The 24,512-nt window shown below is 42.5% G+C and overlaps 1 pseudogene; it reads right to left on the bottom strand.

Annotated features, from left to right (window-relative positions):
• Positions 1-1,454: 1,454 nt before the first annotated feature.
• LOC137776240 (frataxin, mitochondrial-like) lies at positions 1,455-24,037 on the bottom strand (annotated as a pseudogene).
• Positions 24,038-24,512: the final 475 nt, after the last annotated feature.

Raw genomic sequence — 24,512 nt, 5'->3', positions numbered from 1 at the left:
AAAAAAGGAAAAATCATGTTTTCACTGTGGACTGCTATCTACAGAGTTAGGATGTTAACTCTTTTTTTTTTTTTGACTTATAAACAGAAATTTATTGCTCATAGTTCTGGAGACTGGGAAGTCCAAGATCAAGGCCCCGGCAGACTGGTTGTCTGGTGAAGGCCTGCTTCCTGGTTCATAGACAGCCGTCTTCACGCTGTGTCCTCACGTGGTGAAAGGGATGAGGGAGCTCTCTGGGGTCTCTCTTCTCAGGGCACTAATCGCATTTATGAGGGCTGTGATTGGGGGTGAGGACCAACACCTTAACGTTCAGCCTACAGCCCAGGCTTAGCCCAGTAACGGCACAATAAAGGGTGATTATTTGAACATGAATTCAACTGAAATTCAAGTAAAGCAAAACCCAAAACCATATCCTTACTCTATAGCTTAAAAAAAACTGTTCACTGTCATCTCCTCTACTGGAGGGAATTAAAGCAGGCCTGTTAAGTTGCCTGACAGGAACACTAAATGTCTAAATTGGGAATCGACTATATTCTATCTAGGTTAACCCTCTCTGTTAACAGGGGAAAACAGAGGTCTAGGGAGTTGGAGAAACTTGCCCAGAGACAGACAACGACTTTTGGGCTGGGCCAAGTGTAAGACCGGCGTTCCTTTCATTAACACCAGCATCGTTTCATTTACGTGGCCTTTCACAATCTACCAAGCACTTCCTCAGCTCCATGACCTCATTTATTGTACTAGATCCAGGAGCATACAGAGATGGCTTTTGGGAGATTTTTTGCATTCTCAGACCAGTGTTGCAATAGCTTATTCTATACTGACCCTTAAATTTAAAAAATACATATGTACACACACATGTAAATGCACATATGGAAGACACGGCACCACATCCCCCTGTGTCACCCCATGCGGGCCACACCCTGGCAGTCACAAAGCACAAAGGGAAAATGGTCTTCGGTTTGAGAATTCCCGAGTTGCCACTGATGCTTCAATACCAAAGGGCTTAGAAGTGTTTACACTTTCAAGGGGAGTAGGAACGTTTTAGGTTTCCCTTTAATGAGTCTCATTTTGAGACAGGATGGCAAGGTTGGCCAGACGCTCTTCATGCAGTTTTTGTAGTAAGTCTTTCAAAGAATGAATGGTGAAGCCAATTCGTTTCTCCTCCTGGAATTTGTCCTTCTTCTTCTTTTTCTTTGTTGTGAGGTTATATATAAAGGTATGGGCATACAGACATTACAAAAGCTAAGGGCTATCACGTGAGAGGGGAAATCAGACAATAAATCCAAAGAAAGCTAAAGAAGTTAAAAATCTGAACTCAGGGGCAGGGCGGGAGGCGACACGGTCTTTTCACAGAGCCGTTACACACCACGCAACTGTCCTCAAAAGCATGAATGGAAAAAGCTAGCCATTCAGCTTCAGAACAAAGCTGGTGTCTTTGTTTAATGTCTTTAGCATTAGGCTGAGCAGCAAGTGCCTTTTCCAGGGTAGGCCAGAGAAGATAAGTCCAGTTTGGGATTTCTGTGGGGGTTTTTTTGGGGTTTTTTTAAGATTTAACTTTATTTATTTTTGGCTGTGTTGGGTCTTCATTGCTGCGTGAGGGCTTTCTCTAGTTGCATCAAACAGGGGCTACTCTTCGTTGTGGTGCGTGGACTTCTCATTGTGGTGGCTTCCCTGTTGTAGAGCACGGGCTCTAGGTGCTTCAGTAGCTGTGGTTCACGGGCTTCAGTAGTTGTGGCTCACGGGCTCTAGAGCGCAGGCTCAGTAGTTATGCACATGGGCTTAGTTGCTCCGTGGCATGTGGGATCTTCCTGGACCAGGGCTCGAACCCGTGTCCCCTGCATTGGCAGGCGGATTCTTAACCACTGTGCCACCGGGGAAGCCCCCATTTCGGGTTTTAAGGCTTGAGTCAGCTCTGTGGCCAGCAGCTCGTGGAGGGACACACCATTGTGGGAGGATACCCACTTTCTCCCAGGCCAGTTGTAACACTTGGGGCCACTGGATGGTGAAGATAACCAGATTTGCTTGTTTGGGGTTTGCTTGTTGATCACTTAGGTTCCTAGATCTCCACCCAGTTTAATTGCTAAAACACCACTCCCAAAGGAGACATCATAGTCTTCAAATGTGTGAGGTTTGTCTGCAAGGTGTTCAAAAAACTCTGCTAAGGAGTCCACCGTCTCCTCGGCCGGTCTTTCATAGGTGGTATCGTCCAGAGGGCCAGCGTCACCCAAAGTTCCCGTTGTCCTCAAATTCATCCAACAGACACTCTGCTTTTTGACATTCAGGATCTGGTTGAGGCAGCGGAAGTTCAGACTGGGCCGGCTGCGTGCGCGGGCTGCGGCAGTCCAGGCGTGCAGGTCCCGGCAGCCGTACAGCGGGGGTCCTTCGTTGGCCCCGAGGCCCCGGCGCGGGCCTGGGCAGAGCCGGGGGGCGCCGAGCCAGCGGGGCAAGAGGCTGGCAGCCACGGGGCGTCCGAGCGTCCACGTGCTCAGGACGTTAACTCTTTAGTTTCACGTTTGTTGCAGATCTTGTCTTCATTTGTCATCTGCATTTAGTTTGGATTATGATTTTTGATGTAAAAAAAACTTAACCTTTATACAGTCAAATTTATCAGTCATTTTGTTTGATTGTAGCCTTTAATTGTATGACAGCAAGTCCTGCCCTATCTTGGAACCAGTTAAAGAGTTAATATATATAGTTTTATATTTTTATGGTTTCCTTTTTTACTTTAATCCTTAATTTATCAGAATTTTTTTCAAGCATGGCTTGTGGGGGGGGGAGGGGAGGGGATGTGACTTTGTTTCCCCTGAATTGCAAATATTTCCAACCGTGTTTGTTGGATAACATCCCCTTCCTCTTCTTTTATAATGCATCCTTTATTATATTTTTGATCTTCATTTAAACTTCTTTCACTTTTTTAATTTGTTTACCAAAAAATATTTCTACTGTAGTGTTAATGTTTGATTTATGGAGGACTTCAAATAACAGGAATATCTATTCTTTTTCTTCCTGCTGCACTTTTGAATTATTCCACAAAGTTCCAAAAATAATCCTGCTGGTATCTGGTACATTCCATAGCATTTCGTTGACTCTCCAAAGATCTCTGAGAAGTAGATTTTATAACTTCCCCTTCATAGCTGGAGAAACTTAAAGTCAGAAAAATAAAGAAACATGCCAAAGTTGCTAATAAATGTTAGCAGACCAATCTGGGAAACAGAATTTCTACACCGTTCTGTCTGATGGAAAATCTTCCATCCTCTAAGTCTCAGAGATATTCCAGGATTTTGATGATCATATTTAGACAGAAATCCTTCAATGATTCCTCTGAAAATAGTTTTGTTGTTAAGGGTCAATGAAAAGTATGACCAAAAGAGACAGGAAAGGATGAGAAGGAAAGAAGTGATTTGAATTTGCCTTGTCTTCATCCTCACGACATCTGCCCTTGACCCCGTGAGCGTCCAGCTCCTGAGATGGTTCGCAGGTGTCTGAGACTCTAAACACAGCCACCTCCCCCAGAAGCAAACTGCTCTCTCTTCTTTTCCACTTAAACACCCCAGGACCACAGGAGCAGTTATTATGAATCAACATAGCTTCTGTTGGCCCCAGTATAATGTGGATTGATTGTTTATCAACTCTGGGAGAGCAAAGAATTTATAGTACTTTCAAGAGTAACTACCAAAACCACAGTAGCAGGTAAAATGGTGAGTTCATTTGTCACCTGAAATTGAGATGGAAGTGTCTAGCTTAGGGACAGTGCTCTGTGTATCCCAAATATGATTTTCTTGTAGGAAAAAAAAAAAAACCTCAATAACTTCTATAGTTTTACAGTTTTGAAAAATTTGCAATTTTCAAAAAAAAAAAAAACACAACATGGTTTCAATTGAGTTAAAAGAAAATACAGCTGATGCTGGAATCATGGCAAGGGCTGAATTTCCTCACCTTAAATTAGTTAATTCTGTACTAACAGCCCAACCTTATCAAAGAAAACAGAGGTTAAATCTTTAACAGAAATGTTGCTCTCATATTGGAAGTTAATGGCTAACGGTGAAATTTATTTTATTAGTATTTCAAGATTTCTAGCACTGAAAGGCTATAACAATATGAATAGAAAAGCACATCCATGTAGATTTTCTTCTACATGAATGCTTCTGTTCTCAAAATTGTAAAAGAAATTCCTGTCACTGGAGAATTTGATTCTGCATCTTCTTTTATAGATGGTGCTATCATTCATTCTGTAAATTCTAGCCACTGAAACTCCAGTTCATCGTTCTACCAAATACAATTGACACATAAGCCTAAAGGATTTTTTTTTTCCTTTGAAGGAGGAACTATTTTATTCCCAAGTAACCAAATACACTTAGAGTATCTAACAGAAATAAATGGTGCATTTTCTCTCAACCCTTAAAATGCTTTCAATTAAAAAAACTTTTCCAGAGAGAGAGGAAAATTGCCAATGCTGAGATTTATGCACTAATTGTATTCATTTTGAAATGTGATAGATATTAGGTATTGTGGCAGATTGTGAGATAATATTCATCTCTCTTGTAAAACGTATATTCCCATGAGGTAGACGGGAAGTATTAGGTGTTTCGGCCAGAATAAAGTGTATTCCATTTCCAGGAGGCTTTTCTCATCAGGACTTTTGTGCAGACCCTGAAAATGAGTATCTGTGTCCTTTAGTGTTTGTGACCTGCTCATGTGATAATTCTGGGGATTATCACCTTCGTTCCGTGACTGGGGCGAGGACACATCTCCACGTCATTGGGCTCCTACTTGGAATGTCCCACAGCACAGACTTAGGTGTTCAGCTTCACCCCCCCCAAAACAAGGAATGTTCAGAAGTCCTCCCACTTGCCTGCTGGGATATCTAAACCTGATTTCTGATGTGGATAGGCCTTGTGCTACCATACGAATCCATTGCTTTTCTAGGAAAATTTTAAAAATCTCAGCGTTGATTCCCAAATGCTAAAGTTCGTCACGAATCGTCACTTTTTAAAAGTGAACATTTGGGGAAAATGAGACAGTGGTCATGTTTCCAAGGAGGGTCCAGGATTTGCTTTTATGTCTCAGCGCATCTCAGAATGAATGTCCCTCATGTCACTCATCCTGTTAGCAGGTCACTGTGGTCCTGAAAGAGAGGACAGGGATGGAATTGGGGCAACCCTCTGCGTTGTGAGGGGAGGGACACACGCAGCCCGTCACCCCCCTAAGTGGCCCCGGTTTCATCCTGAATGTGTTGGCACGGCCTTGGGGGAGCTTCTCCCTCTGTAGTCATGGCACCTGGGTGCACCGTCTTTGCCCCGGGGCTGCCAAAACCAGACCTGAGCCCCCATCCATCACCAGGTAATTCTGAGAAAGGAAAGCACCTAAGGACATGTGAGTGTGTGACTCACTTTTAACCAGGGCAGGAAGGGCTGCGGGCAAACGATGGCACTCCTGTAGCTTCTCCCTCTAAGTCTTCCAGTAGAAAAGAACCATCAGTACAGTAGCCAGGACATGGAAGCAACCTAAATGTCCATCTGCAGATGAATGGATAAAGAAGATGTGGTCCATATATACAATGGAATATTACTCAGCCATAAAAAAAATGAAATGATGCCATCTGCAGCAACATGGATAGACCTAGAGATTATCACCCTAAATGAAGTAAGTCAGACAGAGAAAGACAAATGTCATATGATATCACTTATATGTGGAATTTAAAATATGATACAAATGGACTTACTTATAAAAAGAAACAGATTCACAGACATAGAAAGCAAACTTATGGGAGTTCCCTGCTGGTCTAGTTGTTAGGATTCGGTGCTTTAACTGCCATGGGCTGGGTTCAAACCCTGGTCGGGGAACTGGGATCCCACAAGCTGTGCAGCATGGCCAAAAAGAAAAAGAAAAGAAAAAGAAAACAAACTTATGGTTACCAAAGGGGAAAGTGTGGGTAGGAATAAGTTAGGGGTTTGGGATTAACAGATACACACTACTACATATAAAATAGATAAACAGCCAAGTCCTACCCCATAGCACTATATTCAATATCTTGTAATAACCTATAATGGAAAAGAATCTGAAAAAGAATAAGTATATATAGAATCACTTTGCCGTATACCTTAAACATTGTAAATCAACTATACTTCAATAAAAATAAAATAGAATAGAATAAAATTAAATTAAGTTAAATTAAATTTAATTTAATTAAAAAAAAACCATCAGGCAAGGAGTTTTTAGAACTCAGGTACGAACTGTGTCCACACCTGTGAAGTGATGTGCCCTTTGTTTCGAGAAATTGAACCAATTCGGGGATTCATTAGAACAACAGTGGAGGTCATGATTGTGGCTTTGTGCCTGACCTGTCAGCAGGGTCCCCCAGACCCATGCCTGTGGGCACAGCCCTGGTTGTAGGCTGGACTGAAAGCAACAGGTCTGTCACGGGTTGTGACCCTAGGGATCTAGTGTTGCTACCCTATTATGGCGACAATCATGAGCACATCAGTGTCATTCCTTATAAAGAATTGATTCTCTGCTGGGAAAATATACACTCAGATCTCTTTCTGGATCCCCGGCCGTATATCATTCCACATCCCCTAAAACACCTATTTTGTTCTTCATCCTGTTTGTAATTCAAACTCCAATATCAAACCCACCAGCAAATCCTACGGGCTTCACAGCTGAACCATTTTTCAAATCTGCTCATTGGCCCTCAGCCTCCATTCTCTGCACTTCCCTCAGTCATGGAACAGGGAACTTTTCTGGGCACGTGACAATTACATCTCCCAACCTGCCTTGCAGCCGGCCGTGGCCATCTCAATGTAAGCAGATGTAGTATGAACCCCCGGGCTCCCGGTTCTGTGATGACGACAGTGGGTCAAACTGGACCACCCTCACCCGGTAGCCACTTCTGCCACCACCCAGAACATGCCCCAGCTGCCACTTGTCTACAAACGAACAATCGAACAAATGTCTGTTGGCACTTCCCACACCTTTGTCCTCTCAGAGGAAGAACCACCCTTTCTCCTGTTCAGGCTAACCCTTCGCTGTGCTCCTGATTCTATACACTCTTTAACCATCTTAAATGTTGTGCCATGAATTATTTCCTGGACTCTTCATTTTTCCTCCCTACTGCCTGTTTTCTTAAAGCCTTTGAACCTGGGACATTCGGCCATTCTTTAAAACCCTCCCTCTGCCTCGTCATCTTCGCTCAGATCCATCTTAACCCTTCCCTTCACAGAACCACGCGACTTGGAATCCTTCCCCATCAACTATTCATTGTTATTTTTTTGGAAAATAATACCATTTATTGTTTTCCTTTTTCTAAATACAAAAATAATACACATTCCCTGCAGAATATTTGGAAGATCTAGGCAAGCATACAGAAGGAAATAAAAATCGTATGTAATCCTACAACTTGGCAATAACTCATCATTCATATGTGCATTTTTTTCATATGTGCACTTAAAAAAAATAAAACTAGGATCACATTTTTCTATTCTGTAGTTTCTCCTTAATGGTAAATCATGAACCTCTTCCCATGTCAAAAACATGATTTTTAAATGGCCTCTTGGTATCCCACTTTCTGGACATGCCAAAAGGTACGTGGTCATATCCTCACTGGTGCTCAGTCCAGGGGTTTAGATTTTCTTGTTCTGTGAGAGCTTCTTGGACCACCAGCTCTCATGTACGTTCTTTACTGATGTGGGATTAACACAGATTTCAAAACACTGCACCAAGTGACACACACATACTTGGAGGCTCTTGAAGCATAACTGCTGAATTGTTTTCAAAAGATGGTTGAATCAACATGTACTACAAAGAGCAGTGTGGGAGAGGATCCGCATCCCCCTATTCTTGCTAATTCATAGCCAACCCAATGAGCGAAAATGTTTGCATTTTAGTTTGAGGCCAACTATGTTATTGCATTTGCATTTGCCATTGGTGCGTCTTCCTTTATGAAAACAGTCTGTCCTGTTGTGTTTTCTCGCCTTCCATCTAAACTGTCTCTAGTGTCCTTATTTGCTCATTAAAAGAAAAAACTCTTTATGCATTATTACTATTAATTCTAGTTTGTTAGGAATACCTTTGCCAGCTTCTCATTTGTTTTTCCATTTCTTGTTTATGCAAGTGATTTTTAAAAATGTGGATGGAATCAAACCTATCAATATTTTTTCTCCTTCTTTTGGCCTTCCCCTTCCCCCAGTCATTCCCCTAACCCCCTGCACTCAATTTTCTCTCCCTACACGTTGCTAGACTCTTCTCCAAGCCAACAGCAACCGGCAACCCCAACTGTGCCCCCTAAAAAGCATCTTTGCTGCTCTTTGCCTGTTGCCTGGCGGAGGAACTGTGCTCTCTTGGGTCTCCCCCTGCATCTCAGATCGTATTTTTAAAAGTTTATTTATATATGTGTTTGTTTGTTTTTAATAGATAATAGAGAGGTTTTAGGTTCTCGGCAAAATTACGAGAAAGGCGCAGAGATTTCCCATGCCCCCTGCCCTCCACGCAGGCACAGCCTTCACTATCAATGTCATTATCAATGTCGAGGGAGCCGCACTGAGGCGTCAAGGTCAGATCGTCTTTGTCTGCCTTCTCTGTCTCTGCCCTTGCCTCTCACACCGGTGTCCCCGGGGTCTGGTCTTGGTTGTCTTCTCTCCCCATCCTGCCGCCTCTCTCAGGGCACATGCCCCTCCCAAGAGTGATGCGCTGGTGCTTTCAGCACCACACCTTCAGTTCAGCCCCTCTCTTGGCCTCCACACCTGTACTGTCAGCTGCTCACTGTGTCCCTTCAGAAAGTCGTCCCAAAGCCATCTTCACACACCCTATTTCCCTTCCTCATTCTCTTCTTTGGTGCAAATCCCCATCTTCTGCTCTGTTCCCTAAACTGGAAATGCTAGAGTCTTCCTTCACATCCCACATGTAATCACTGAGCATATCTGGCTGCTGTTTCTTGTAATTTCTTGGATCATACTCCCCTCCCCTCCCACCACACTGCCATAATTCAGACCTGTTTTTACCTTAACTTTGCAATAAACAGATCGATTTCACAGTTAAGAGTTCAGGGTATCTAGCAAACAGATACGTCATTTGTAGAACAGAAGTGATCTGAGCGCTTGTAGGGTTGCTTTGAGGATTAAATAAGATGAAAGAGGTAAAGTACTTAGCGTGGTTCCTGGTAGATAGGAAGGGTCCAGTAGATGTCAGCTCTCATAATTAATTATCACACAGCTGCTGAGTCACACATCCACAAGGCCGATTGCCACACTGTTGCCATAATTCTCTTCCTAAAATGCAAACCAGATCCCTGTCTCCCTGAATATGTCAGTGGTAAAGGCTAAACACCTTAATATAACACAAGACTGTCCACGAGGAGCCCTGCTTACACCTCTGGCCCTGTGTCTCCTGATCTACACCCCATGTTTCAGCCTTGCTGAATGCAAGTGTCAGCTATTGCCTTAATAATGTCACGTAACAACCATCCCCATGTGCCTGGGTCTGCAGGATGAGTCTGAATTGGCTCCAGTGGGTTAAAATGGGCTTAGTTGGCATGTGGGCTGCAGACTGTAGTTTGGGTTTAAATCTGCTCCATTTGTGTGTGTTCTGGGGCCCAGACTGAAGGCACAGTCACCGCTTGGTGCCTGCTCCTTTCATGGCTGATATTTATTGACCAGAGCAAGTCACAGGACCAAACCCAGCATCCATGATGTGGGGAAGTACACTGTGCCCGCAATGCGGGAGGGAAGGGGGGGATGGTTTCCAACAGTAACCCAGCCTGTAGCACTGGGTTGCTGCCCCCCACCTCCCCAGGAGCCCTGCTGCTTTACACTCCTTGCCTTTGCCATTCAGCACTTTTGTGAGGTGGCCTCACCGTGCTCCCCTCAACTTTCTTCCACTTAACCAACGTGCATCTGCCTTGTAGGGCTCAGCTCTGCTGTCACCTCCTCAAGAAAGCCTTTCCATCTGCCCCCGTAGATCTGGCCTTGGTCTCCTCTGGACGCTCCTATTCACCTGAGCATCGCAGATTTGTGGTCGAGGTTTGTCTCCTCCCTTCTGTGCGTGACATCAGATCCTTAGACTTTATTGCTGTGGCTGAATGGTGAATAGCTGAAGTCAGTCTAATAAACCTCTCTCTCATTCAACCCGTGTGTTGTTGGCTCCTGTCAAGTCATCCCTTTTCTCTAATAAAAATGTCTGAAAATAAAGAACACCAGTAGGTACTGCAAACCAGATATTCTTTTGGCTACTGGTATTGCGCACTGGATATTCTCAGGTAACATCTGGTCATGTCTAGTTACTTAAAGAGGGACCCTGGATTGTGCCGGCCAGGCCAAAGTTTACACAAGAAGCAATTTTCTAGTTGACAATTTCAAACCTGGGTACAAAGGATAAATGCTGCTCATGCTTATGGGGTCACAGGTAATCAGCCAGGTGGGTGAAGCACTCTGTGCTGCGTGCCCAAGGGGGTGTGTGCACCCCCAAGAGCACGCTCTGTTCGTTTACAACTAAACTCAAAGCTCTTCCCAAGAGCCCCTGGGTCTGCTGGCCTTTCCCCTGATGCTCTGTGTGGGAACCTCACCAAACCCAGGAGAGAGCAGGGTCTCATCCACTGGCAGACATTGTCTCATAGAAACTCATGCTGGTCTAGACTTAAAACATGAGCCAGTCTCGGGCTTCCCTGGTGGCGCAGTGGTTGAGAATCTGCCTGCCAATGCAGGGGACACGGGTTCGAGCCCTGGTCTGGGAAGATCCACATGCCGCGGAGCAACTGGGCCCGTGAGCCACAACTACTGCGCCTGCGCGTCTGGAGCCTGTGCTCCGCAACAAGAGAGGCCGCGATAGTGAGAGGCCCGCGCACCGCGATGAAGAGTGGCCCCCGCTTGCCGCAACTAGAGAAAGCCCTCGCACAGAAACGAAGACCCAACACAGCCATAAATAAATAAATAAATAAATAAAAAACAAACAAACAAACAAAAATGAGGCAGTCTCAGTAGAAATATTTTGAAACCAAAATAAATAAAAAAGAAAAAGTGGAAAAGAGTCAAACAGGCAATTATTTGTAATAGAAAAAACTATTGATTTTCCTTTTTTGATACATAGTCTAAATTATCCCTCAAGAAAAGTAGCAATGCATCTTTAAACAGATTTATTGGTTCTGGGAGGGAAAAATGTATTATTTAACTTCAATGCTATTGGATTTTTCTTTTATGCTAGATGTGGAAATACCACAGATGAACAGAAACAGGGTAGGGAAATCCTTTCAAGGATCACAGTTATTTTGGATCCCAGGGTAAGATATTCTAGTATTTTCCTCCAAGCAGTAAGAGTTCATCAACAAAAGATGAACCTTCTTTCTTGTTACATAAATGACATCACACATTCGCAGTAAGTACGTTTTTCACAAAATGTACAGTTCCCGCGGGTGAAGCGGACAAATCACATTGGATTCCCCCAGTGTTACTTTGAGCCTCAGCTCATCTGTTACAAAGGACTTTTGCCCTGGGCAGAGTCCTGTGACTTGTCCGATCCTGGAGCTGTAATTCCTTCTCTGAGCTGGATTTCTCCGCACGGGTCCCTCCAGCCTTCTCCTCCCTCACACCTTGGCTTCTGAGAGCAGAACACTCAATAACCTGACTCATAGAGACGCTGTGCACTCTAATATAGAAATGAACACGGAGTCAATGGGAAGCACACTCTGCCTTTCCAAGCACCTCACCCTGAGCCCTCTCAGAGACGACCTGGGCTCAATGGCGTCCCACACACTTGGGGTCACAGAGACTGTAGAACCGTCCCCCAGGTCTCGCTGTGTGCCCATCACGTGACCTTCACCCAGGTGTCGTCATCTATCCGTCAGAGGCCATCCCAGGTGACCTTGCTGAGCTGTCACAAAGAAAACCTACTCAGAGTGATGGGAAAGCATTTTTCAAACATAAAGTGCTCAAAAAGCTGTAAAGACATATTTCAAACCACAGCTACAAACTGAGCCCCTCATCATGTTGATTCTTTATAGTCAGCAGTGTAGGAATTTGACAGTTTGGGTTTTTTTTTTTTTTTGATAACGATGCTCTTTCAATTAACTAAGGGGATAGTCACCAGGACTCTAGCTAGAATAACCCACAGAACCCTGTGATCGGAAAGCATCAGGTCCTGATCATAACAAAGCAAGTCCTGAGACCATCCCTTTTCTCCTCTCTCGACCACTCTTGGGGCTGTGGTGCCCGTGCCCTCAGCTTTCTGGGTATTTTCATTCTTGCGGGAGATGTAGATTCAAGGATGGAAAAGGGAACACCAACATGTTTGCTCCATTACTCATGGCGGTTCTTTCCTCTTTCTGGTATGATTTGGGTGTTCTGGCTCTCTACGCTTAAAAGGATGTGCCAGGTCTTTGAGGTTGCTCTACTTTCAAGCTTGAGAACTGTGGGTAATAAGTCCAGGGATTTGGGGCTAAGAGCTGCATTCATTGCCTGTGGGCTAGAACATCGCCTAGTCTGTTAAAGCAACAAGATGAAAGGGAGAGTTGTTCTGGTCGCCAACAGCACGCAGGCACCCTGGGCGTTGGCTTTGGCCTCCCGCTACTAAGACCCAGTGCCTTCTCCTCCCTTCCTCTCCCAGAGGTGCTTGTACCTAAACGTCAGCCCCTCTACCAACAAAACTCATCAGTCTTCTACTTGGGGACCAACGGTGCATCGCATTCTATACCCCAACATGTGTTTGGGGAGACTGGTCCCTGAGAAGGAGCCTTCATCACCTTGCTCCCAAATGATGGAAACTTCTCTCCATGGGACTGTCAGTTAAAGTCAAGTCAGGGAAAGCTTGGTCAGAGTTTGGAAACGCTGGTTCCATACAAGAGGATTCTCCATAAAGACCAGCGATAGATTTTTGTTCGATCTGATTGAGAAGTGCCTGTGTTCAGTGAGGCCACTGGATTCCTGATCAAACCTGGTACAGAAAAGAGCACAGAGACATCCGTATTCTCCCCATGTGACAAATGATGTAAATACAGACCCTTCTTTAAAACTCCAGCTAATTCAGGTGGCAGGATGAAGTGTGCCATGTCATAATTAATCCCTCATGTATTGCAAGCAATTTAATGTCAAAATAATCAACAGTCGCTTTTTCTACCCTTTTGTGAGTACATAATAAATACTGTCATTTAAGCCGCAGCAAACATTGGATTTCTTTCCTGGTCTTTGAATAACACTATTCGTGAAGTAAATACCAGACCTCCCCCTCCATCTCCCCCTCCCCAATCCCTACATATATAAGCTCTTTAGGATAATAAATCATGGATGTCAAAAGAAAAGGTGTGTGTTTAATTTTCAGTTGGTACCTCACATGGTGATTATTCTAGCTTAGAGTCCAAACACGGGAGGGGCCAACACAATGGAGGGGAGGGGGGGAAAGCAGGGGTCGGGGGGAGGACCCCTCACTATCCATCCTTTGTTTTTCCCTCATGGATTACCAGCAGTGACATGGTAGTTACTTCTCTTTTTTTTTTTTGGCAAGGCAAAACCACCGCTAGTAAATGGCCAAGGCATTCTTTTGATTAAACTCAGTTCACCTGTTCAACAAACAGGAGTCAGAGGAACGGCCAAGTGCTGCTCTCTCTTCCAGGGGTAGAAGGTGGAGATCCCTGAGTCTATACCATCTTCTCCTGTGCAAGAGGTCATGGGTCTCGGCGTCTGCATCCTCCACTCCCGGGGAACCAGGGTCCCTTTGGCTGTGGGTAGAAAGAAACTCTCCTGTTAAATTAATGGGGTGACCAGAAAGAGAGCCCCAGGAGCAAGTGAGGAACAGATCTTTAATCTCTGGTTGCTTTAGGTGAGAAGTGACGGAGCTCAAATCTCGACTCGGAGGGGACACTTCACAACACATGGGAAGACCAAAGCATCACTCATCTACTTTAACAGATCTTGTGTGAAAATGATTTTTAAGTATTAATATGGAAAACAGGGTCCCAAGAAGAGCTCCTTCTTAGTGATTGGTTCTTAATTATCATGGACCTGAGTTTCCCATGAAATCACATCATTTTGCCCTTTGATATCTATTCAGCCATTATTACAAAGTCCCTCCTCTTAGATACTGTTGCATGTTTTGCAGATGCAAGAAACTTATGACTTAAGCTTCACACTTACCACAGTCTTCTTTACACGATTATTGGTTTTTATTAAACTCATACGGAGTATCTACTTTTCCAAAAGCTCTGGATAGAGGTTTCTGTGACACGGAGATAAATACAAGCCAACTCAAGCCTTCACACAACACACACGCACACACATTAACCAGTAATTACAATAAAATGTAGTGACCTTCTGGATCTTAGCTCCTGGGAGACAAGGGCTGTTCCCCTTTCTCCCTGGATTCTCAGTTCCTGCTACAAGACTGTGCATAATATGGCTCTTCCATGGCTGTTGAGGTGATCAAGTTTCAAGTTCACTGAGACAGGCAGGGAGGATTCGGTCATCAGCCACCCACGTGATCCAGGGGAAGGGTGCTGCAGCTTCACAAAGAGCTGTACCATAGCTCCTGTCTCCTAGATCTTACCACAGCTCTAAGGGCATCAGCAAGCACTCGAGGGACCCCTGAAATCTTGGAGTGACAACATGTCAAGTTCTCAGCCATCATTAGTCTTCTTTTGCATGACCGTATTAGATTAGACAGCCAATGACCCAAAGAGATCCCAGGTCAGGGAGCACACAGGCAGAGTGAGTAGGGACAGAATGCATTGCCCTGGTGAGGGGGGTGTCCCAGAAGAGCAAGGGGGACCCAGGGACCCTGGGACCCTGGGCACTTCATGGAGATGCTGACCATGAAGTGGGTTTGCCCACCAGCAGTAGGGCCGTAGAGACCCACCTTGCCTGCCCACCCCGTTCCTGCGGACCGACCCCATTGGCAGTGCCTTTATTACGGGGAAACCCACCTCTGTCCAACAATTCTTGAGCTCCCTATAAAGTGGCTTCAGTTGTTCAGGGCGGGGGTGGGAACGGTGGGAACACCGCCCGAGAAGGTTTGCAGAAGCAGCATTGAAAATCGCCAAATCAATCTCCCTTGCAGAATTTTCAAATAAACTTACCTTTGAAAACTGCCTCTGGAACCCTTAGCTCTAACAGTGGAGTTTCCCCGGTTTATGGGCTGGTGGTAAAATCCTAAAGCCAGAAGCTCCTCAAGGAGGGACTGACACACCGTTTACAGAAGTGCTGCCATGAAAATAATACGTGGCAATGAAGCCACTATAAATCCACACATGCTCCCGCACACAATACATCGGCCCTTTTTTACACTGTTTTCTCTTTAAGAGGACATATAACAGCACAGACACAGCCCTCTCTGCCTCCCTTCCCAGTATTCCTAGCAAACCTCTCCGGACAGAAGCTATCCCACAACAAGGCAGAGTGTCCCTGGATGTTGCGTTCTGACACCACTGGGCTGTTTGCAAGATAACGGTGGACACAAGGCAACTTCACCAGTGTCTTTGCTGAACAATGTAATATGACAGCATCCATGAAATCGATTAGCATAAGTCAACATAATACCCACTTTGCAGCATTAGTATTGAAAACTTTCATCTTGAAATAGTAAGAGGAAAAAGACAACCTAGGATGAATTGTAATGATTTTGCTGGAATATTACCAGGTGACTCTATAAGATTCATATGTCGATGGAGCCACACACTAACAGACATACGTCAACATAATCATCTCAAGCAGCTTTGTTTCCATTCCGCAAGCTCCGTGAGAATATAGGCATGGCTTCCCAAGTGCAGCTAACAAACATGGGGCTAAAATTATCTAACAATTCGAAAACGTTTGATGATGGGGTGATACATAAAAGTTTCCTGATATACCATAGGCCATTCTAAGAATCGCACATATAATCCCTGAAGTTCAAGCTCCAGATAATTGTGCCTCACAGGGCCAACTCCTAAAATAAGCGAGAGAACAGGACTGCACACCGAATGACATTCCCAATAGTTGATAGATGACTTCTGCCTTTCAGGGTGATGAAACAAAGGTCATATGCTCTTCCAACTATAGTAAACATGTTCCCTTTCCTTTCCCTCTCTTTCCTCAAAGCTTGCTTTAAAAAAAAAAAAAAAAATCCATCTAATTATCTCCTTTGAAATGAATGTCTTCATTTTAGCCAGTTGAGAAAATTGAAGGACTTGAGAATGTACCAGTTTTCTTTACTATGCCAAAAGATGAGATTGAATTGTGGAACAGCATTACTGGTCCATTCCTGAGATTTTTTAAAATTTAATTTAGCTTTTTATCGAAGTATAGTTGATTTACAACGTTGTCCCTATCTCTGCTGTACAGCAGAGTGAGCATTCCTGAGATTTTTGAATACCCAGCAACCTTGCGAGGACACCCTTTACTCTTCATTGCATCAATAGGATGCCAGGATTTGACTATGGAAAGTCAGCCTTGTTGGAAGGTGGTGCTGGCATGGCTCCTGGGGTTGAAAAAGGAGAGTCACATGTTCACAAACAGGTTCCCTTGCTGGTCCACGCTTACCAGGAACACACAAGCGATCAAGACGGGGGTCCACCCTCAGAGCAGTGGTGCTGACACGCTCCCCCTCGGGTTTCCTCAACCCTACCCCTCCTCTCCCTTCCCACCACGTCAAGGACCGAAAAGGGAAAGACAAAGACGGTACTTTTCCTTTGCAACGCTCTGAAATGATGAAGTGACGGCTGTATATTGAGTCTTACTGCATCCTGGGCAAAGTATTACGCACTTTTAGATACAATTTTAAAGGCTTAGAATCACCCTGTGATATAGGGGTAACTCCCTTTAATAGATGAGAAAAATTGTATTTTAGAGAATGTAAGGAGCCGCCCCCTATTCCCACAACACTTGCATGATAGCCAGTAACCCATAAATTATCAATCCTGTCATTGCAACTTTTGAAAATCCTAAAATTGGGCATAATGAGCTTTTTGGGTGATTGAAATTATTACCCTAATAACTTATAATTAGTTATTATATTACAAGTTGTCTGAATTAACAGGTTATAAAAACCTATAGGTTATAAAAACCTGCTCCCTTTTCCCACAACAATGCCAGCATTTGGACTCAGGTAGGGGAACATTGTACACAATCAGGCGCTGCATAGCACCCCCTTCTCCCTCCAGGGGACCCTCGTGGCTGTTTATCAACAGTAGGAATTAGGCTAAGAGGTGTAATCCAGTTAATAAGTAATTACTGAATGCCAGCTATGTGCTCAACCCTGAAAAAGCAATACGAAGACAAACCTAGTTCACCTTTTTCCCTCTGATCCTACAACCTTCGCTTCCTAAAAGGGTCGCTCGGCTACCAGCAGGAAAGAAAAAGTTTCAGGCCCAATTACTTTTTCTCCACTCTGCAAGAAATTATCATCCAATCATTTTGGTACCCTATTGAGGAAATTTAGCAAAGAGAAAGAAAAATATAGAAATAGTTTACATTTTTAATTAGATAGCCTTTTTAAAATTTTATTTAGACTTTGGTCTAAACTATCTCAGAGAACAAAAATTTGGCAAGTGGAAAGACAAACGGCCATCGCAGCTCCCACTAGCGTCTGCATCCGAGGGGAGGTATGGAACTTCTGGGAACACACAGACATTTTATTTAATGTAAGCAGGTGCTCACAGCTTTGAATTCCTAATCCTGCAACTCAGTTCATCCTTTCTTTCAAGTCATCCATCAGTAGGAATCTTGGTTGGTCTTGCAATTCAGTAGATATCTTCTCTCTTTCCTTAAATAAGATTTAAATTGCCCAATGTAACCTTTTCAATAACAAAGCGTCTACATTCCCACCAGTGAATTGCTCATCTTCTTGGCTAGGTCTCAGTCAAATCACCTTTATGAATCATACAAATTGCTACTTGACACAGACACAGAAACTGGGATTTATTGTCAAGAGAGTTGAAATAATCCAGCGGATGGTAGAGGCTCTGATTTGATGCTGAGGTGTAGCTGTACAGACATGATGTTCTTACCAATTATGGGTACGATCAGATCAGTTATAATCCAAGAGCCAGAGATAAAAGTAATTATTATAAGTTATTAGGGTACTAATTTCAATCACCCAAAAACTTCATTATGCCCAGTTTTAGGATTTTCAGAGGTTGCAATGACAGGATTGAAAATTTATGGGTTACTGGCTATCATGCAAGGATAATGAAAACAAATGCCTTGATTTGTGAATATGTATGCCAGCTTTATGCATATAAATAGACTTTAAAAATCCTATTGTGTTTTATGGCTCCACATAAATAACAAAACAACGTCATGGCTTGGAAATCGGACTTGTGCGTCTTAAATGCTCCAGTCAGACGACTTGGTTTCTCTATTAAACTCACCCATTAATGCCAATCTATGAGCCAATCTGATTGGGAAGAGACGGGAAGAGAGATCGGTGCTTCCCAAACATTACTGTGCTCATGAATCACCCAGGAATCCTATTAAAATACACGTTCTGATTCTGTAGGGCTGAAGTGGGACTGCCAATCTCCGTTGTTAACAGGCTCCCAGGTGATGTTGATGCTGTAGTTCATGGACCCCATTTTGAGTCACAGAACATTGGACTTCTCGATGCTCCCAAAGGTCTTATCCCCAACTAAATCCTTGATGGAATGACTCAAATACAAGACAAGAAAGAGCTACTATAGCTGCGTAAAGAATATGATATCCAAAGAGATCTGCAGAGTATATTCAAGGAAGCATGGTTTCAAGAAAGCAAGATAAGCACCTTTTGTAATCACACGGTTTTGCGGTGTTTGTTTAATTCCGGGGACCACAATTCCATGAGGTTTCTTATTCACCCCTTCACCTTCCAGAGAGTTGGCATTTTAGATCTGCATGAAAAGACTCGTAATCAAAGCTATTTTTATGCACCGAGCAAAAATGCTTCCGCTTCTCCCCCTCCTCTTCTTTCTCTTCCTCCTCCTTCTTCTTATGCCTTTTTCAGGGAGGAAGTAGGTTTTAATTGAAAACTCCTGACAGTACGTTTTCGAGAGGTGTCAGCATGTAAATTGCTCTATATAATTGGCAGCGTACTGCGCTGTCCTGAGCACTTAAGCCGAGCAGCAGCCCACAGCCCTGGGTGTAGATGCAAACGGAGTCCCCCTCAGGCACCGTGACCTTCTCTTAAAGAACAGACATCAGTGTCACTTCACGAAGCTCCCAACAGAGACATCTGAAATCTACACATCGGTCAGACTGTAAATCCATTGACCAGAAAGCCACTTGTGAGAGTAAACACCTGGGATGTTTATGAAATGTTATACAACATCTTCTCATTTCATCTTAACTCTTTCTTCCACATTTTTGTTTCAAAATGACTTGCATTGAATTTTCATAGAGAATTATAAGTGTTAACCTTTTTTTTTTTTTCTATTCCCCTGACTATAAAGCAACTTAACATCAAGGCCAAGTTTTTAGGAATCGGTTATCCAAGAGCAGACGAATCATTTGGTTAAAAATGTGCTCACTGATCTTATCAATTCAAAACTTCAGACCAACATTTTATGAAATTCTGTAGCTGCAAACACTCAACTCTGACATTTCATACCTCCTTTTCTGAATGACTACAACCCTACTTGGAAAACCGTCTCCAAAGGAACAGACTGCACACAACAAGGGCAGATTTACATTTGATTTTAAAGTAGCAAACAACTTTGTAAATCTCAAACTTCCAAAGCCACTAAATGAATCAACGTTAGTGCAATTTTGGCAGTATCCACATTTTACTCACAAAACACACACGCACAAATTAAGTTAAAATAGGATATAACATAATATCGAACTTATGCAAATGAGTATTGATATAAAATTTGGTTAGTGTTTGAAAGACCTGGAAAGGTAAATAATGTCACAGTCTTCCTTCTTAATCTTAGTTTAACAAAAAAATATTTTTGTTTGTAATCCTAAATTTTCCCCAACTCACTGGTAAAGTTTCATTATTTCTTTAATATCCACAAATGTATTTATTTCATAAAGCTTTTTTTTTCTAAAAGGCTTCTCTTTTCATTTTAAAATGCATGAATGCCAGGAAGTTCCAATTTTATCTCAGTATTGACTTTTATGTTGATGAATATGCTTTTCTCCTTTATTTGTATAGAAGTCACATGATACAGTTTTCCTTTCTTTTTGATTAAAATGTTATATTTGATTTTCCAGGAATAAAGTAACTCACACAGACCAAAGTAAGATAAAACTCTGAATCTGAAAAATAGCCAGATGGACCAACCAAGCAATACAGAAAAAACTCTAGATCAGCAGTAGCCATAAATCAGTCATGCCATTCAAATTCACATTTGTAACGTAATTTATTTTTGAGAGAATTTACAACTATTCAAGCTTCACTATTTCTTAGGTAAGGGAGGGATCTGAGTGAAGCATTTATGTCTTATTAATTCTTTTTATAACCTATTAATTCAGACAACTTGTAACATATAAACAATCTCAGCTGCATTATCTAAACTTGGCACATCACTCTGTGCATTTGGACACTGAGCTGGGTGGACTGATGGCTTTTACAATCCCTTTCAGCCTTGAGAAGCTCTGATTCGTTAAGAGGATGCTCCAAGTGGGTACAGAAGGGCTTTTGCTGGCAGACTGAAAGGGTCAAATGCAGTATCTGAAATGGCCCTCATACCAAGAGAAAACTTTACACTCAGAGAAACCAGAAAACTGCACAATTTTTATGATATACTTTTATTGCATTTGTATTATAAAACACAACCTACAGTCACCTTTTTTTTTTTAACATCTTTATTGGAGTATAATTGCTTTACAATGGTGTGTTAGTTTCTGCTTTAGGACAAAGTGAATCAGTTATACATATACATATATCCCCATATCCCCTCCCTCTTGCATCTCCCGCCCACCCTCCCTATCCCACCCCTCTAGGTGGTCACAAAGCACAGAGCTGATCTCCCTGTGCTATGCGGCTGATTCCCACTAGCTATCTATTTTACGTTTGGTAGTGTATATATGTCCATGCCACTCTCTCACTTCGTCCCAGCTTACCCTTCCCCACCCTGTATCCTCAAGTCCATTCTCTAGTAGGTCTGCGTCTTTATTCCCGTCTTGCCCCTAGGTTCTTCATGACCTTTTTTTTTTTTTTTTTTAGATTCCATATATATGTGTTAGCATATGGTATTTGTTTTTCTCTTTTGGACTTACTTCACTCTGTATGACAGTCTCTAGGTCCATCCAACTAACTACAAATAACTCAATTTCGTTTCTTTTTATGGCTGAGTAATATTCCATTGTATATCTGTGCCACATCTTCTTTATCCATTCATCTGTCGATGGACACTTAGGTTGCTTCCATGTCCTGGCTATTGTAAATAGAGCTGCAATGAACATTGTGCTACATGACTCTTTTTGAATTATGGTTTTCTCAGGGTATATGCCCAGTAGTGGGATTGCTGGGTCGTATGGTAGTTCTATTTTTAGTTTTTTCAGGAACCTCCATACTGTTCTCCATAGTGGCTGTATCAATTTACATTCCCACCAACACTGCAGGAGGGTTCCCTTTTCTCCACATCCTCTACTTTATTTCTTATTTAAAATTACATGAGTTCATTTTTCTAAATCTGATCCTCCAAAGCAATCTTATTATCCTTTATCCAAGAGCTGCCTGGTCGAGATCATTGTACATTAAAATATACTCTCAAATATGTTAATGACGTTTCTTCCTTGAAGGTGGAGAGTCACCAGCTTGGGAGGGAAACATTCCTGGCTGCTGGGATGTGGCCCAGGTGGTTTTTGGGAATAGCTTCTATTTCAAACCAGGTTGTATTCTATATTTACTATATATAAAGTTTTCATAGCAGAATAGAACGCATAGAACATGATGATGGTGTATGACCTTTTTTTTTTTTTTCTCTGTTTTTTTTTGGTTTCTAACAAACTAAATCTACACTGTGCTGTTTTGTTCTATCAGTGATATGAAAAAAGAAATGTTTGGTTTTTAATTATATACGTGTGATATTCAGCAGGTACTGAAGTGATATTTTAAGCTCCCTCAGCTTTGTTTCAAGGTTTGAGTGTATTAATTCCTATGCAAATCGTTCTGTGGCAGAGTTCACTGTCACACTGATGCTGGAGAAAGGAACTTCCATAAATTTGTTCAAAGAAAGGGGAAATTCTGGGAGGATATATGAAGATTAGGGGAGCGCATCAAGACAAGGCCTTCTTCTAGTGCCCCAAATCTTTTAATGTTAAATTATGTGGAACGGACTCATTGTGGAAGGTAGGTGTGACTAATGTCAGATAAGAAATGCACAGCATGGACCAGATTCTTCATTAGATTCACAGACGACAGCTCATGGGGATCCACCACACGGGGGGACAAAACTATCCAGTGGCTGCCCCACCCGGGACCCACCAAGAAGAGCTCCCTTGTTTTCATTCCTAGCACACCTTTTGGGAAGCAGTACAGGTAAGTTGAGGAAGAGACATAGACCTACATAATCAGAGAAATGAGTACTTGGCGGGTCTCCAAGTGCCATGAGGCTTATAGAGCTGCTCATTCATCTCCTATTGATCTTAATCCAAACACAGTCTCAGTCATAGAACCAATGATTGATTAAACACATTGTTTGAGCCTTGGGATGACAGTCAGGATTCAAGTTTTAGCAAAGACTCTGGAAGTGTTAAGAAAGACAAATTTAAATGGTGGCAGGTAGGATGGGAAGTGGGAGGTGGAAGGTGGAGAAGGAAAGAAGAACAAGACGGGGGCGGAGGAACAGCCCATTTGTACCATCTTTCTGCTCCCGGAAGCCTTTTCTGCCACAGTCCGTCCTGCAGTCATGGTTGAAGAGAACTGCGGTCAATTAAAAAAAGCTGTTGGCATTTGGTAACATTTCCTTAAACCAGAAAGTCATTTTCCCATGTGCTTTTCTAGTTTCCCCTTTTCCTGCCTCAGTGTCTGCTGCTTGCAGGGTCAGTACCCAGAAAGGTAAGCATGAGAGTGCATGCCAAAGGGCAATTGGCTGAACAAAGATTCCTGCATTTGTACAAGACAAAACAAGCTTTTTGTGACCACCTGGGGACCTCCTGAACTCATGTGGCCAGACCTACAAGGGCGACCAGGAGGTCACCTTCAGGTCATGTTATGTAAGGAAACAATGGTTCTAAGAGAAGGCGAGAAAGGTCACAATTCCTCAAGTGCCACCAATTGATCTTAAGGACTCAGGTCCAGAAAGAGAAAGTTAAGAGTTTTAGAGAATATCAATGTTTACCATTCATAGGCCATAATCGTTCCCTAATAGGGTATAATTTTGTCGAGAAGATGGCTAGGTGCCAATCCAGTAAGGGTCCATTTACTTTCATAAATTTCTCCTTAGAAAGACCCTGAGAAAAAAACAAATTATAAAAGTCTAATAAATAAATCAAATACAATATCAATGTAATAGAACAGTACCCACTGAAATGTGGCACAGAAATGTCTCTTTACATGTTTGCTAGTGTATTAGCCTTCTAAGCATTTATAATTAAAAAATAATTATTATACTTTAATATAAAATAGGAAAAGAAAATTTCAAATTTTTGTGTTTATAAAAATAATAAAATGGAAATATATAACCCTTAAGCATTAACTTTAATTTCAAAATTAAATTATTACATAAAACCACTTAATAAAATCTTCTATTGATTGTCCGTAACTCTCTAGAATCACTCAGAGTTTGCTAATTGGTTGTCCAGTAATCAGTCTGTGTATTCCCTTCTAAGGGAACATGTAGCTAAAGTCCAAAGCTACTATATGTTTTATTGCTCAGATAACAAATTTGAAGCATGACATGGGCATAATGTAGCAATATTATAAATAACGTGATAATATTTGGTGTTCAAGTGGGTTCTCCTTTTTTACTCAGCAGAAGCTGGAGACTTTGGGTTTTGTTTCACTCAAAATTGACAGGTTTGCAATTTGGGAAAGTATAAATTATTACCAGTTCTATCCTCCTCCGGGTACAAAGAAGGCATTATTAACATCTGGGTGAACAGTCTATGGCAAAGAGTGAGGAGCAGGGTGAAGACTCACCCAGAATTCTGAGTTGCAGGGTCATGGTCGATGCTTGTTTTAATGCTTCCCGGGATTTGCAACATACTTGAAACACATGCAAATATCCAAGGTCAGAAATTTTTATTTATTTTCTAAATAATTCAGGATGTTCCGAATCTTATTAGAATTTCTCATTATCATGCAGACATTATTACTATCGTTTGGTCTCAAAGGAATTGAAATAGGTCACTTAGTGCAAACAAACCTGTGGAAGGATATTTTGCCACATCTACTCTGGTACCTTCTAAAACAGTCAGCATGTGAAACTCAAAAACCTGGATAAACTAGGGAACTCTGGCTAATGAACCTTTGGTTTGAACATCGGGGCGGCAGGGAGTGTTTAGGGGTAGAGAAGGTTCTTGAGTGTTCTCATTCAGGAGCCTTTTTTTTCTAATGATTTTTCCTCTGAACCTGAGAGAGTGCATCCTTTTTGACCTTTAGAGCACAGCCCTTAGACAATCTGTTTCTCAGGCTTGCCT

This window comes from Eschrichtius robustus, chromosome 14, assembly GCF_028021215.1.
Source record: "Eschrichtius robustus isolate mEscRob2 chromosome 14, mEscRob2.pri, whole genome shotgun sequence".
Taxonomy (NCBI): domain Eukaryota; kingdom Metazoa; phylum Chordata; class Mammalia; order Artiodactyla; family Eschrichtiidae; genus Eschrichtius; species Eschrichtius robustus.
Note: the sequence above shows the minus strand (reverse complement) of the source record. Positions and strands in the feature narration are given on the sequence as shown.